Genomic DNA, 15,758 nt, shown 5'->3' on the forward strand with positions numbered 1-15,758 from the left:
GAGCAACTCCATTCTCCTAGACTCTGTAGATTTTATTTATGGCCCTCCTCTTGTTAACCATATTATGGAAAAGACTAGTATTTTTTTCTCCCTCCATAATCGACTTAGCAGCTGCTTTTTGTTTCCAAAAATCTTTCTCCATAGATAACCCTAGTGATAATTGTGCCTATGCCATCGAGAGGGTTGTCCTATGATGATCCGAAGGTACCAAATCGAAATTGTCCTCTACCTGAGAAGCTGTCGCATCAAGTACCTTGAGTTTATCATGGATATCACCAAAACTTCCTTGTTCCACCATTTAAGATGACCCTTAAGTCGTTTCAATTTAATCACCAATCGGCCCAGACCCCTCTCAGAGCAGGGGTTGTTCCAATTTAGTCGGACCGTCTGTAAGAAATTTGGGTGAAGCCGCCAAATATTGTGGAATCTGAAGGAACCTATGGGCCGAGGCATCATAGGATCCGAGACAAGAAGGGGCAGTAGTTAAATGAGCCCCGGTGTAGATGTTCAACCTTAAAATAATTGAAGTGAGTCACCCAAGTAGTCAAAATAAAGACTCTATAAAGTCGCTTCCAAATTCTCGAATTATTCCAAGTGAACATGGAATCAACAAAACCTGCATCAGTCAGTCCAGAAATGGTAATAAAATCTGAGAACTCATGCATACCTCCTGGATGAGAAACACTGCCCATAGAATGCTCGAGTGGGTCTGCAATAACATTAAAGTCACCTCCAACCATCCAAGGACAATTACTCAGCAATTTACACTCCATCAAATCCTCCCAAAGAATGCGGCGCTCCCCTCTATCATATTTAGCATACACAATCGAAATAAAGATGTCTGTAGGGAAAAGACCAAACAAAAGTTTAAGATGCAAATATTGTTCATGATCCTGAATCACCTCAACCAAAACATCCGGAACATGATAAAACTAGATTTTATTGTTATAGTTTTCCATGATAGAAGAGAAACCAAAATTCATATTCCTCCATTATTCATCAAGTTGCCTCTTCGGCTAAATAATAAAAGGATTAGTGTTTTTCAAAAACTTAATCCGTCTTTGAGTTGACTTATTTCCAATACCCCGAATATTCCATATGATATCATTCATTGAGAAATATTAGATGGGACAAAAGAAAGCTTATGGAGATTACCTCGAGTTCCCCTCATCGGAACCGATCTCGTTCTCTTTGGTAGTCTCCTAGGCCCTCTTCTATGAGCGCTCTCCATTTTTGAATCTAGTGTGTCATCTTGCAAGGATTCAATAAAAGTAACAAATATTGAAACCCCACCTCACCACCACCTTCTGCCATATCTCCGAGCACTACTTCATTCGCGAAAGGAAGCTGTTGCTCCTCCATATCAATGCCTCGACCAGATTCCTCTTGATCACTAAAATCCGTATGATTCACATCCTCAAACTCCAGTAAAGGATTCTCTTGCTCAAGGCTGCCCTCAATAGTAACATGCAACCCCAATTGATGTCCCTCCTCCATCGAGCTAATAGCCCAATGTATAACACAATCTTGTGAGCCAAGGTTTCCTCTTCAATGAAAAAGATACCTGGTTTATTCTTGTAAAAGACCATTGGTTTAGAAGGCAGCAAAAAATTTTCTCCTCCATCTAAAAATATTTTTTGCAGTGTACTTGGAGAATAAAAAATAAAAGCAGCATCGTACTTCTTCCTCGAACCATCCGGTGGCTTTGGCTTCGGCACCAGCAAGCCACCGTGAGTGGGGGGTCAAACTTAGGGTTACGCTCATTCATGGGAGAAAATATTCGTAAAAAGCTATACTGTGTTTGTTCACAACTTTTATGGATGAACCAAATTGTAGAAGATTATTTTTTTATAAGTGAGACTTTCATTGTTTATTATGATAATTATTTAGTGCAGTTGACATCTCAAAAAACCAATACAACACTCTCGCAAAAAACACACATTGACATTGAAGTCACTTTATTAGAGATTTAGTGGAGAAATGTATGGCTTGCATAGAGTTTGATGGAACTAATAATCAAATGGTAGACATATTCACAAAAGTTTTAGATTTCGAGAGATTTGACAATCCCAGGAAGTCTCTGAGCATGTGTGAATTATGAACATTCATAGATTTTTTCTCAGGTGTTACAAAACTTTGACAACATGCAACATGTGTGTGCATTTTTAGGACATTAGTCATATTGCATTCATTCATTCATTGTGTCATGTGTGATGTTTAAACTCTTGTTGCAATTGACCAGTGAATCATTAGTTCTCTGTACAAATTCTTTATTAACACAATTCAGAGTTCAACTTGATAAAAAGTGTTTGGTTAAGCATGCAAGGGTGAGAGTAGTACTAGGATGGATGACTCCTAGGAAGCTCTAGTTCATCAAGCTGCTGATGTTACGTTGTTTTATCTGGTTGACTAGATGGGCTGTAAAACAATGACATCAGATCTTAACGAGTAGTATTGTCTCTACTTGAGACAGGGCCGGAAATGGGGAAAGGGTAAGCCTGGTCTCGAAAGGGATATGAGAAAGAACCAACCATATGGAATGCCCCTCTCTAGGTGCATGGGATTAAAAACTCGACCCATCTGTACTACCACCTGTATAAGGAATTAAAGTTGCGCTTTGGCTAACAGCTATAACTTTTGGCCTTGTGGTAACTGTTTGATCCTAACAACTACTATCAAAGCCAAGGTCATGGATTCAAGTCTCCCAAGAATAATATTTATATAATTCTGGGGGGGTATGTTGGGTTAAGAGTGCAAGGGTGAGAGTAGTACTAGGATGGGTTATCTTCTGGGAAGCTCAGTACGTCAAGCTGTTAAAGTTGCACTGTTTGATCTAGTTGCCTAGGTGGGCTACAAAATAGGGACACCAGATCTTAACGGGTGTTGGAACACTTAATTTTTGTGTTAAGTCGTTCATAAGACAAAATTTATATGAATGAAAAACTGGAAACTACGCTTAAAGTCAATTGTCCACAAGCGTAACTGACTCTACATAACTGGACTAGATGACTGAAATATTCAAAGGACCATGATTGGAAGCTGTTGAATATTTTATGACTACAAACCACAACTGAACGAAGTACCTTTACTAAAACTTAACTAGAAGTATTTTCTCAATTAGTCAAGGATTCTTGTAGTAACCCGTACCCTGTTTTAAGTTAATAAAATATTAAACATGATTAAGAGTTACTAACTAAACAAATCAAGGGAATAATTAGAATTAAATATGAATTGAAAGCTTCGGAACCACCGGAGAGTTTGGAAAATCCAAAGTCTGGTTCGAAATCACCGAACCAAGGCTTTGGCATGTTCTAATGCAGGGCAAGTTTGGATGGTCCGAACTCCCCTACTTTGGAAGCAACGAAGTATACACGGTTGGCTCGGAAGCAAGGGACAGTTCATAAGTTCGAAAATGCAGATCGGAATTTTTGATCCCTAGAAAACAAATAATCATGTGATTCAAGTTCGAATGTAGGCCACATGGACGATCAGAATGTTTAAAGTCCGATCGGAGCTTCCAAAGCTAATTGTCAATGAGTTGTCCATGCATCGGTGACTCATCAATGGCATGCAGGGTTCGGAAGGTCCAAACAGGGGTTCAAACCGTCCAAACCCAAACACCCAGATACGTGTCGGGCATGCAAAGTTCGGAATGTCCGAGCCTTCCAAAACCTCATTTTCAATCACAATGCAGTGATTCCTTTCTTGATTCAGTCTATATAGAGGGCCCAATGATAATAGTGAAGTAATTCTGGAATAGCATGAAGGTTGTGAGTAGAAACTAGGCTATCTCCATCAACGACTAACGTTGTACGATAGTATGGTACGAGAATCCTATTAGAAAATAGGAGTATCTGTTAGCTTAGTTAATACTTTAGAAGCATGTTTAGTAATATGATAATTACTTGACTGTAGGCTTGGAACCAAGACTCTAATTATACTTGATCAATCAACTAAAGGTACAGAAGTATTGAATGAGATTTTCAGTTGAGTACGCATGATTATATGTTGCATTTATGTGTCATGATACATGTTTTGATGCCTTGCATACATATTGCATGTGCAGATACACGTTGAACCGTATCTCCTCCGAGATAGCCTTTCTCTTAGGGTCGTTTAGTCCCACACTTGACACTTGTAATATTGTCTAACACAGGGAGTTACAACAATGCGAGGAGACTGATACTATGGTGATCTAGATGAGTGTGTGATCCACCCCGAGGTCGGATTCCCAAATGGTGCTACATACTCATTGGTGCCAAATATGAGAAGGACCTAGTAGTTGACAAGTCACCCAGTCATCTCATGTTGCATGCATCATATTATTTTTGTATACTCATAATCTCGTACTGGGAGATTGTCGTTCACGTCCTTGGCGTTACCTTGGACACCTCATTCCATGGGGCAGGTCTCAGGTTGGACAGAGCGAGTGTATTGAAGCATGGTTAGAAGCAGAATCAGGAGCAGCTGTAAGTATATTTTCCTGCTGTCAGTTTCATGTTGTAAATATGCATGGAAAAATACATTTGGGTTTTAGTTACGGATTTATTCCATCGGTTTCTTTTGTACTAGAGTTTTATGTTTATGCAATAAACTTTGTAATTTTAATAAGTTTTGGAATATTCATAGTTTTGGTGTTGACAAAACAATATGGGCAAAATATCGAGGTAAACTGTTTTTGTTCAAAATCGGAACTGAAGACGTAAACTAGACAAGATTCAAAGACAAACTGAAGTGCTATCTAAACTTATTTGACTTTGATCTGAGCCAAAATGAAGTGCTACCTATATTGAGTTGACTTTGACCAGATCCAAACTAAAGTCATCAATCGGTCAAGACAACCAGACTGGGCTTATCTAGTAAACTTCATTAAGTTTAGCAAACTAAACTGAATCAGTGTTCCTCAAGACAAATTGTTCCAGAGAGCCAAACTAATTTACCAAGACTGAACAGTTGTTAGACTGAACTATCCAAAACTACATAACAAGAACTGAATTCGTGATATCAGTCTACCTCTTGTGGATAGAGTTTCCCGTATACAAGCTGATGCCGCAAAGTTGCAGATAGACTGTGTACCTTCATAACGGTATAGTACTATGTGGCAGTACAGATACAATTTGAATTAAAGAGCCATTACAATCCATTGCTATATAAAGGAGATGTAGATTAGTGACAAGATTGTTGCGTATTTTTCGCTCGCAAGCGCACGATATCAAGTTATAATATAGGAATTAAGTCCAAGTCGATCCTAGGAAGAATGAATAAATGATATTATATCAAATATTTGCAACTAATAAAATCTTAATCCTATGTAGAGCTACGAGAATGATTTGAGTTATATCAAACTAAATTTTGCAATAAATAAAATTAATTAACTACGAGTTCGCAAGACGAAAGTTCAATGAGAGACAAATTCTAGAGGTTCGACATCACTTAACCATCCACCAGTTTAATTCATAAAGAAATCTATATCATAAATTCTTCTATTCATTAGCCAAAAATCCCTATTATTTTCTACTATCTCTCTCGAGTGTCAAGCAGAAATTAGTATTCAATAGCAAACTCAATATCTCTATCTAAGTTCAACTATTAAATCCGATAAATAGCACAATAATTCTTACAAATGATTCAATGGAGTTATAATCCTCTCGAACTCTATAAAAACCAATGATGTATTTTCCTACGGTCCTATTCAAAATCGCCTCTCTCGAGTGCTAGATTTCAAATAAATATAACAATTCAACTAATGATTAGTTAATTGAACGCAATCAATTCAGAAAAATACAAATAAACCGAATGAAGAATTCTAATGTATAAATCAAAGTATCAAAAACATGGTTTCAAGTCAAGCTATGTCGTCCCTCTAGACAAAGGAATTAGTTAATAATGAAAATAAAAATCAAACAAAGCATGTTCTTGAACATCATTCAAAAATTAGGAGAAAGAATGAAATAAAAATGAAGGTAGATGATGCTTCTCTGTAAAACCCGAGACTTTTGCCCCAAGTATATTCAATAGGGAATAAACTCTCTACATGGAAGCCAAAATCCTTCCTTCCCGGGGTGCGAGATATTGGCCGAAACCATAGCACCATATCACCTTTTATTTGGCAAACAAATCGAGGAATAATAAGCTGCAAAATTTTATTTCCTTGCTACACGAAATCAAGGCAGATTTCGTTCCTTTTAGTCGGCTAATTTTAGTCTCCTATTTAAACACAAGAAGCCATCTCTTTCATACTTACTTTTTCTCTCCATTTTACCGAGACAAGCAAGAAAATTTGAAGCAAAAATTCTGCCAACTTTATGCCATATTCACGTGAATAAAGCTGCCAATTGGAGTACAAAATCCGTCCAATTTCTCTTCTTCAAAAAAGGGTTGACCCCGTAGGGGACCCCATTTCACATGAGCCAGAGGCCCATTGGCTCATGCGGAGGGTAAATCGAGGGATGTGCACGAGCGGCAGGGACCTGAAGGAGGGAGCACATGGCCCAATCCCCAGAGCATACCCCCCACAATATTTCAGCAGGGAATATGCTCCACACGAGGATCGAACCCCCAACGCTAGGGAATTTCTTCCCACGTCACCTCAGGCCTTACCAACTCGCCTCTCTTCTTGTGCACGTGTACTTTGGCCTAGGAAATTGAAAAGAAAAGTCTCAAGAAATTGCCCACTTTTTCCTTCTTGTTCACGTGGAGTTAGGCTAGTGGGTAAGTACAAAAATTGGTCCACTTTCTCCTTATTTTTGTGAATCAAGATTCTTCAATTTGAGGTAAAAAAAAAAAAAAAAATCTGACTAGTTTCTCTCCATCACCTATGGGAGAATTGTTTAGGAATTTGAAAGAAATATTGCTCAAGAATTTGGTCAAGTAATTGCCAAATTTTTTCAAGGAATCCACTCTAAATTTTCGAGACATTCTTCTGGAGTTTTCGATCCAAGCTTTTTTTGCCAAGTTCTTGATTTTAGTACGCATCGATACGGTAAGTGGGCTTATGTTTTAAAATTATTATGTATGATTTAAAAATTCGATCGCTCATGCTAATCGTTGGAATTTTGTTATTTAATATTATTCATGATGATGTTTTGCTGAAAATATGTTTTGACACTGTTATGAATCGAATTAGGAGTGGAAAGAGAATTTCCGAACCATGTTATGTTATGGCCCTGATACGGTGGGTATAATAATTGTTCTATGACCTCACCCCTTAGAGGGATTACATATAGGGGACTGATCAGTTAGCCACAAATAATGAGAGGAATTTCAGTGTCTGGCCAAAGTTATGTTATGTTATGTTATGTCATGTCAATTATGTTATGATGATGTTCATGTTATGCTATGTTAAGACATGATATGAAATGTTTACGCTTTGAATTATGCTATGAGTTTTTGAAATATATATATATATATGTAAAAATTTTGGTATGATCGATCGGCCCCCACTTGCTGAGCGTTTTCCAAAACACTCATCCCTTACTTTTCCCCTTCTAGATGATGAAGATGATGGTTTAGAAGATCGTGAACAAGATATGTTTTGGGGATGGTGATAGAGGAATATTAAGACTAAATTTCATTATTTTTATTATTGGGATTTTTGCATTAATATTTTGTTATTAAGTTTTAGACGCTTCCGCATTTGTTTTGTTATTTTTGGATTTATCGAGTTGTAAAGACAATGTTTTGGAATTTATTTATGATAATAGACTGGTTTGATTTATACTATCCTACGAGGCTGGTTGTTTTATAATTTGTGGGAATTTGAAACAATGCCGGTGGCACGTCTCGATCTCGGGGCGTGATATTCTCCGTCTCCAGTAGTCGCTTCTTCCGTCTTCGCGCCAAGAATGCTTCTTCTCCTTTTTCCTTAGTCTCTAGCCTTCAAAAACTCTGAATACCCTCTAAACCCTCGTATCTCTAAAAAATAAGCTATCAAAACTCTTTTAAAACTCGATTAAAGATTTTCCATATTTTTGGAGACTGCGCAGCGCTGGAGCGCTTCCCTTAGGCGCTGGGGCGCTCAAGTTTTGTATTTTATTTTTCAATGAAGGACGTCTAGCGCTGAAGTGCTCAAAAAAAGGCGCTAGGGCGCTTAAGACATGAAATTACGGGCGCTGGAGCGCCAGGTATATGGCGCTGGAGCGCTACTTGTTCTTCCATTTCACCATCTGCGCAGAATATTTGTAAAAATTATAATTCGAGTTATAGCCGTCGGATCGAGCTGAAATTTTGACAGCAACTTTAAAACAACTAAAACTTCAATTTGAACAGTGTAGATTGGATTTGGATGTCTGTAGAAGCTCCAGTTATTTTGTAAACTTTTCTATCTAATATTCGTCTTTCCGCTTCTTCTTGCTACTTTTCTTCAAATCCTTGCAACTCACAAAAACAACAACAAATACGCATAATATCCACTCGATACATCACAAAATCCAAGTCAAATCATATATAAATGAAGTGCATAAAATGCACTTATCAAATCTCCCCAAACTTAGACTTTTTCTAGTCCCGAGCAAAACATTAATGAGCATTATTTTCGACCTCTGAATTTTTACATTTCAAGATTCAATACACATGCCCACTAATTTTCTCAAGAGTTCTCGTGTGTGTGTGATTTGCCAATCTCATCTACCCACCTAACTTTTGGTAAAATCATGCAATCCGTAAGCTTCATAAAATCATTAACTCCCCCCTCAAGTTTCAAAATACTCTCAACCAAGTTAAACTTTTACTCACACAGATCAACAGGACTTTTTCGGTTAACATTAGGCTCAAGTATAATCAGCAGGAGATAAGCATCCATATGTATATCAATGTAAACAAGGACTCATGATTCAAAGCAAAGGGAATTGAATATTTTCAATTTGTGCAGGATGATGAGTAGCTAAAATTTTTTTATTTGCATTGCCAGACATTAGTCTTGGATTTCTTCTACTCCATACATCTCCATCTTTATGCCTTGTATTTGGACTAGAATTTCAATCCATTTTTTTTTTCTTTTCAAGGCCTCCCCTCACCTTGCTTTCTCTGCCATTACTTTTCTTTGAACTTTTTAGCTACTCAATTTGTTTTGGATTTTTCATGATTTATATAACTAAAAAATGAATAATGGCTAAAAAGGCTCAACGAATTAAAAAATGTCTAAATCACTTCTGTGATCTTAAAAATCTATCTTAGTTTCAAGTAAAAATCACAAGAGTTAAGAATCAAATCCTCTAATTCACATCACAAATTCACATAATTTTTTTCTAATTGCTAGGAGTATCAAAAATCATGGCATTCGTGCATAAATGTGAGAACTCAAGATTAAATATAGCTAACATAAACTTTTTCAGCACACAATTTATTTTCATCATAGGTCAACACAATTACAACATCATGCATTTAACTCAAACTAACTCATTAAAAAAAAATTCAAATTTTCACAATTTTTAAACACCCCCCCCCCCCCCCCAAACTTAAATTGTGAATTGTCATCAATGTACAGTATTCATTAAAAACAAGAGACACATACCTTAGGCACCAAGCTTCAGTACTCGGCACCATCTTAATCACTCAAAACTCTTCATCAGGGGTGGCTCCTAAACTCTTTCAGCTCCATACTTTTTCACCTACACAATTCAAAATCATTATTGATTTCTAGTTTCCTCATGATAAAAATAAAAACAAAAGCAACTAAAAGAAAATAAAAAACGCAAAAAAACTAGCTTGGGTTGCCTCCCAAGAAGCACTTAGTTTATAGTCCATAGCCCGACTGTATTCCAATTCTAGCCCGGTTCCGCTTTGTTGAGGGTTTTCCCTTTCGCTTTCACCCTCCAAATATATTCAACAACCTTTTTAAACTTTGATTTCTTCTTTGTTTTCTTCTTCTTCTTCAGCACCTTCGGATCATTCTTCTTTGAATCTACCTCATGAACAAGTTTGGGATGGCCCTCCAGCTTCACAACTCGCTCAATCATGCATAATTCCTTGATGGGTGGATTACTTGATTTCTTGAATATGTTAAAAATAACTCTTTCGCCGTCCACACCCATCGACAACTCACCATTCTTCACCTCAATCTTGGCATCAGCAGTGGCCAAGAAAGGTCTCCCCAATATCAATGGCATATTTGCATCCTCCTCCATATCTAGCACAACAAAATCCGCCGAAAAAATAAATTTATCTATTTTTACCAAAACATCTTCAATGATTCCAAGCGGATATGTGATAGATCTATCAGCTAGCTGCAATGCGACCATTGTGGACTTCACCTCGCCAAGTCCTAAGCTCCTGAAAACAGACAAAGGCATCAGGTTAATGCTAGCTCCTAGATCACAAAGTGCACTATTAAAATAAGAAGAACCAATAGTGCAAGGAATAGTAAAACTCCCTGGATCCTTCAGCTTTTGTGGCATCTTTTTTTTGAGCACAGCACTACATTCTTCAGTTAAGCTCACCACCTCATTCTCTTGCAGCCTCTTTTTCTTGGACATCACCTCTTTAATAAACTTCGCATAATTCGGCATTTGTGCCAAAGCATCAGCAAAAGGGATGTTGATATGTATTTTCTTGAAAATCTCCAAGAATTTTGAGAACTGCTCGTCCACTACCTTCTTCTTGAACCTTTGGGGGTATGAAAGAGGAGGTTTGTACATCGGTTTCTGCTCAGGTTCAGACTCTTTCTCCTCGACCTTCTTCTCGTCAACTGCAACTTTTTCAGACGTCTTGCTCTCAGATTTGCCCTGTCCATTATCCACCTGCTTCTCACTCCTCAACGTGATAGCATTACACTGCTCCTTGGGATTCACCTTAGTATTACTTGGGAATTGGCCTCTGTTATTATCTTTCAGTGCGTTCGCCAACTGCCCAATGCTAGTCTCCATGGATTTCAATACAGCACCCATGTTGGTCACATGCGTCTCTAAGCTGTCAAGGCGAGTCTCAGTCCTCGCCATCCTCTTGCTCGATTCCTGCACAAAAGCATTAACAGCATCCTCCAAAGGAGGCTTACCCTCACCCTTATTTGTATTGTATCCCAGAGGAGGATTCAACACATTATTATTATTTGCATATAAAAAATTCTCATGATTACGCAAACTAGGATGATATTGATTGGGTACAGGATTACCTCGATAGTTGTTGTAATTTCTGTTGTTCACATATTGAGCTTGCTCCACACTCTCAAATCCATCAGCAGAATTTACGGCAGTCGCCAGCGATGCTGCCTTAATAGAAACTTGATTGACTTTGGTCAGTGCAGCCAACTGTGTAGAAATAGTAGCCATCTGAACAGTCAAAGCAGTGAACGCATCAACCTCATGAATTCCAGCAGGCTTCCTTATCGCAGATCTCTCACTCGGCCACTGATAACTGTTATCAGTCATTTGCTCAAGCATATCATAAGCCTGTTTAGGAAATTTAGAAAATATTGAACCTCCAGCTGCAGCATCCATAGAAATACGAGTTGGTCCATTCAAACCATTGTAGAATAATTCGATCTGTTCCCAGTCCGGAAAATTATGGTTCGGGCATTTCCTAAGAAATTCCTTGTACCGCTCCCAAGCTTCATACAGTAACTCATAATCTTGCTGTTTGAAAGTAGTGATCTCAATTTTCAGCTGGGCAGACTTGGCAGGAGGAAAGTACTTAGCCAGAAATTTGGATGCCATGTCTTCCCATGTAGTGATACTCCCAAGAGGTAGTGACTGCAACCAACTACGAGCATTGTCCCTAAGAGAGTACGGGAACAATCGTAGTCTGATTGTGTCCTCAGTATCACCATGAATCTTCACTGTATCAGCAATCTCCAAAAAAGTACGCAGATGCAGATTTGGATCTTCGGTAGCTGCACCCCTGAACTGATTCTGCTGCACCATATTAATCAGAGCTAGCTTCAACTCAAAATTATTTGTCGTGATGTTTCGCCGAGCTATCCCATGAGTATTGATCACTGGTCGAAAGTGATCTCTGATTGGCACCGGAGCATTATTGACAACTCGTTCTCTTTCTCTTTCTTCAGCCATTTGTTGCAACTCTTCTCTTATAGCTTTTCGCAAAGCTTTAGCAGTTTTCTCGATTTTCGGATCAAAGAGCAGTGAGTCGTAACTTTGGCTTTTTCGCATAAACTGCATAGACAGGAAAAATTTTTAAATTAGAACCAACAAAAAAAAATAAAATGCTCTAAATCAAAATTAAGACTAATTAGCACAATTAAATATAAATCAAATAAAATTCAATCCCCGGAAACGGCGCCAAAAACTTGTTGCGTGTTTTTCGCTCGCAAGCGCACGATGTCAAGTTATAATATCGGAATTAAGTCCAAGTCGATCCCACGGAGAATGAATAAATGAGATTATATCAAATATTTGTAACTAATAAAATATTAATCCTATGTAGAGCTAGGAGAATCATTTGAGTTATATCAAACTAAAATTTGCAATAAATAAAATTAATTAACTACGAGTTCGCAAGACGAAAGTTCAATGAGAGACAAATTCTAGAGGTTCGACATCACTTAATCATACACTAGTTTAATTCATAAAGAAATCTATATCATAAATTTTTCTAGTTTATTAGCCAAGAATCCCTATTATTTTCTACTGCCTCTCTCGAGTGTCAAGCAGAAATTCGTATTCAATAGCAAACTCAATATCTCTATCTAAGTTCAACTATTAAATCCGGTAAATAGCACAATAATTCTTACAAAGGATTCAATGGAGTTATAAGCCTCTCGAACTCTATAAACACCAATGATGTATTTTCCTACGGTCCTATTCAAAATTGCCACTCTCGAGTGCTAGATTTCAAATAAATATAACAATTCAACTAATGATTAGTTAATTGAACGCAATCAATTTAGAAAAACACAAATAAATCGAATGAAGAATTGTAATATATCAATCAAAATATCAAAAACATGGTTTCAAGTCAAGCTATGTCGTTCCTCTAAGCAAAGGAATTAGTTCATAATGAAAATAAAAATCAAACAAAGCATGTTCTTGAACATCATTCAAAAATTAGGAGAAAGAATGAAATAAAAATGAAGGTAGATGATGCTTCTCCGTCTTCGGTAGTCGCTTCGTCCGTCTTCGCGCCAAGAATGCTTCTTCTCCTTTTTCCTTAGTCTCTAGCCGTCTCTAGCCTTCAAAAACTCTGAATACCCTCTAAACCCTCGTATCTCTCAAAAATAAGCTATCAAAACCCTTTTAAAACTCGATTAAATACTTTCCATATTTTTGGAGACTGCGCAGCGCTGGAGCGCTGCCCTTAGGCGCTGGGGCGCTCAAGTTTCGTATTTTATTTTTCAATGAAGGACGTCTAGCGCTAGAGTGCTCAAAAGAAGGCGCTGGGGCGCTTAAGACATGAAATTACGGGCACTGGAGCGCCAGCAATATGGCGCTGAGGTGATACTTGTTCTTCCATTTCACCATCTGCGCAGAATTTTTGTAAAAATCATAACTCGAGTTCTAGCCGTCGGATCGAGCTGAAATTTTGACAGCAACTTTAAAACATCCAAAATTCAATTTGAACGGTGGAGATCGGATTTGGATATCTATAGAAGCTCCAGTTATTTTGTAAACTTTGCTTTCTAATATTCATCTTTCTGTTTCTTCTTGCTACTTTTCTTCAAATCCTTGCAACTCACAAAAACAACAACAAATATGCATAATATCCACTCGATACATCACAAAATCCAAGTAAAATCATATATAAATTAAGTGCATAAAATGAACTTATCAAAGATACTGATACATATACGTGATCGAGTGAGATACACAGAAGAGAAAACAAAACAGTCACAAAAATTACACAGCAAATTTACATCTGCATTCAAGAAGTCTCAACTGATATCATTATATTTGATCAAGTTTAGGATCACTTTTTGCAAAGCTTATCGAGAACTTTGTAATAGATCAGTTTAGTGAACTTTCAAACACTACTGTTGTAACAAGAATCAGTCGAGGACTGCGTTCTTTTGATTGAGTCTAGGAGTTCTGAGATAGGTAGTTGGGTAAGCCCTAGTCTTGGATCGGTATGTTGCAAATTTTTGTAATAGTCAAAGTCTTCTAGAGTGAATCCTCACGAGGTGGAAGAAGGGGTAACTTAGGAGAATTTAGCTCCGAACATCAATAAAAAAAACACTTGCATTCTTTCTTTCTAGTTTTACTCATATTTCAGTCGAACACACTCACTCACAAATTCATTTTGGTCATTTGATTATAGTTCTAATCTATTAGTTGGCATTATTTCGCACATAATATTTGTTTGCCAATTAATATCGACATACAAGAAGGAAGCAGTTAAGTTGATCAACTTCAACTGAACTCAGTCTAGCAGATTAAGGATTCAACTTCTATATAAATTCAGTTTAGGAACTCACGTACTCACCCCAACCCGATCCCCAACAAGTGGTATCAGATAGAGGTCCCTTTTCGTATCTAAGCTTATTTCATATGGCTACTATGAGTGAGATTGCCAAGAGATTCTGGTACACCACTATTAACAACTTTACTACCAAGACTGTTGAGACATGTTCTACGGCTAAGAATCTCTGGCAGCAGTTTATCAAGCTAAGCGATGAAGTGATAAAGATTGAAGAGTGCAGGTGTTCATAGATTGAACTTATTTAAGAAACCATTGAAGAACCATGTTTCTCAGGTAGATCTCCAAGCTTCACTAATGAATACAAATTTAGTTTCTTCATGGCCCATGATGATCAACCATTCATCAATGAACAAACATCCAACCAGCCTTCTACTAGTGGAAAGGTGTTTGACTTTAACTCAAATGAATTTACACAAGAAGAGTTAGTCAATGCACTACATGAAATGGCCGAAGAATACCAAATAGTGTGCTTAGCATTTGAGGAACTCAAATCAAAGAAAAATGATCTGCCACACACCTCAACGAAGCCCAGTTGGGAACAATCAATTGAGAAAATCAGTCTAGAGGCAGATATTTCTAAGCTCAATACTGAAAATAACAAGCTAAAAGTTGAAGGTCAGTAGTTAAAATCAGAAAATATGAGGCTAAATAAACTGATCCGAACATGGAATAAGTCATCAGTTTTGCTAACTGAGATACAGGAGTCACAAAAGCCTATTTTAAACAAGACTAGTCTCGGCTTTGTTAATAATGAATGCATTGTTGAGTCAAGTACTAATCCAAAACTGGATATGTGCAAAGGAAAGTATATTCACTTTGTTAAATCCAATTGGGTGCATGAATAGAGTAATCTTGCCCCCACAGAATGACAAACCCATTCAATCTTTGAACAATTGTCGGCAGTTTGGAATTGGATATGTGCCACAGAGTTTTTGTGCAAGGCAATACTAGAAATCCAGTCAAGCCACGCACATCTTAGTGATTGGAAAACACAACCACATACCCTAAGAAAGTCTTGTTCAAAGAAGATATAGGCAAACTTATGATGTGGAAAGGGTGAAACAACATGTTAGATATAATACACATCACCCACAGTCGAATACATATTATCACCCACACAAAGAGAGGCATCATTCACACACAACTATTTATGCTCAACCAAATTAGAAAACTGATAGTGGTCGACCAGTTAGATTGATCCAAGTATGGATTCCTAAGAGACTAATCCTACGAGGACCCACGAAGACTTGTATACAATAGTCTAGTTTGATTTTGTTCTTGCAGGTGGCTGGAACTGATAAATTCAAGAAGTCAATTTGGCATATGTGAACTGATCAACTATAGAGCCACTAATGCCTCACCCTGAACTGAAGTCAATTATTCTAAAATGATTA

The 15,758-nt window shown here is 37.5% G+C and overlaps 1 non-coding gene across 1 annotated transcript; it reads left to right on the top strand.

Moving 5' to 3' along the window:
* Positions 1-11,493: 11,493 nt before the first annotated feature.
* LOC140876727 (small nucleolar RNA R71) lies at positions 11,494-11,599 on the top strand. The gene has a single exon (XR_012148964.1). It is a non-coding gene; the product is annotated as a small nucleolar RNA R71 (small nucleolar RNA).
* The last annotated feature ends 4,159 nt before the right edge of the window (positions 11,600-15,758 follow it).

This window comes from Henckelia pumila, chromosome 1, assembly GCF_033568475.1.
Source record: "Henckelia pumila isolate YLH828 chromosome 1, ASM3356847v2, whole genome shotgun sequence".
In the NCBI taxonomy this organism is placed as follows: Eukaryota; Viridiplantae; Streptophyta; class Magnoliopsida; order Lamiales; family Gesneriaceae; genus Henckelia; species Henckelia pumila.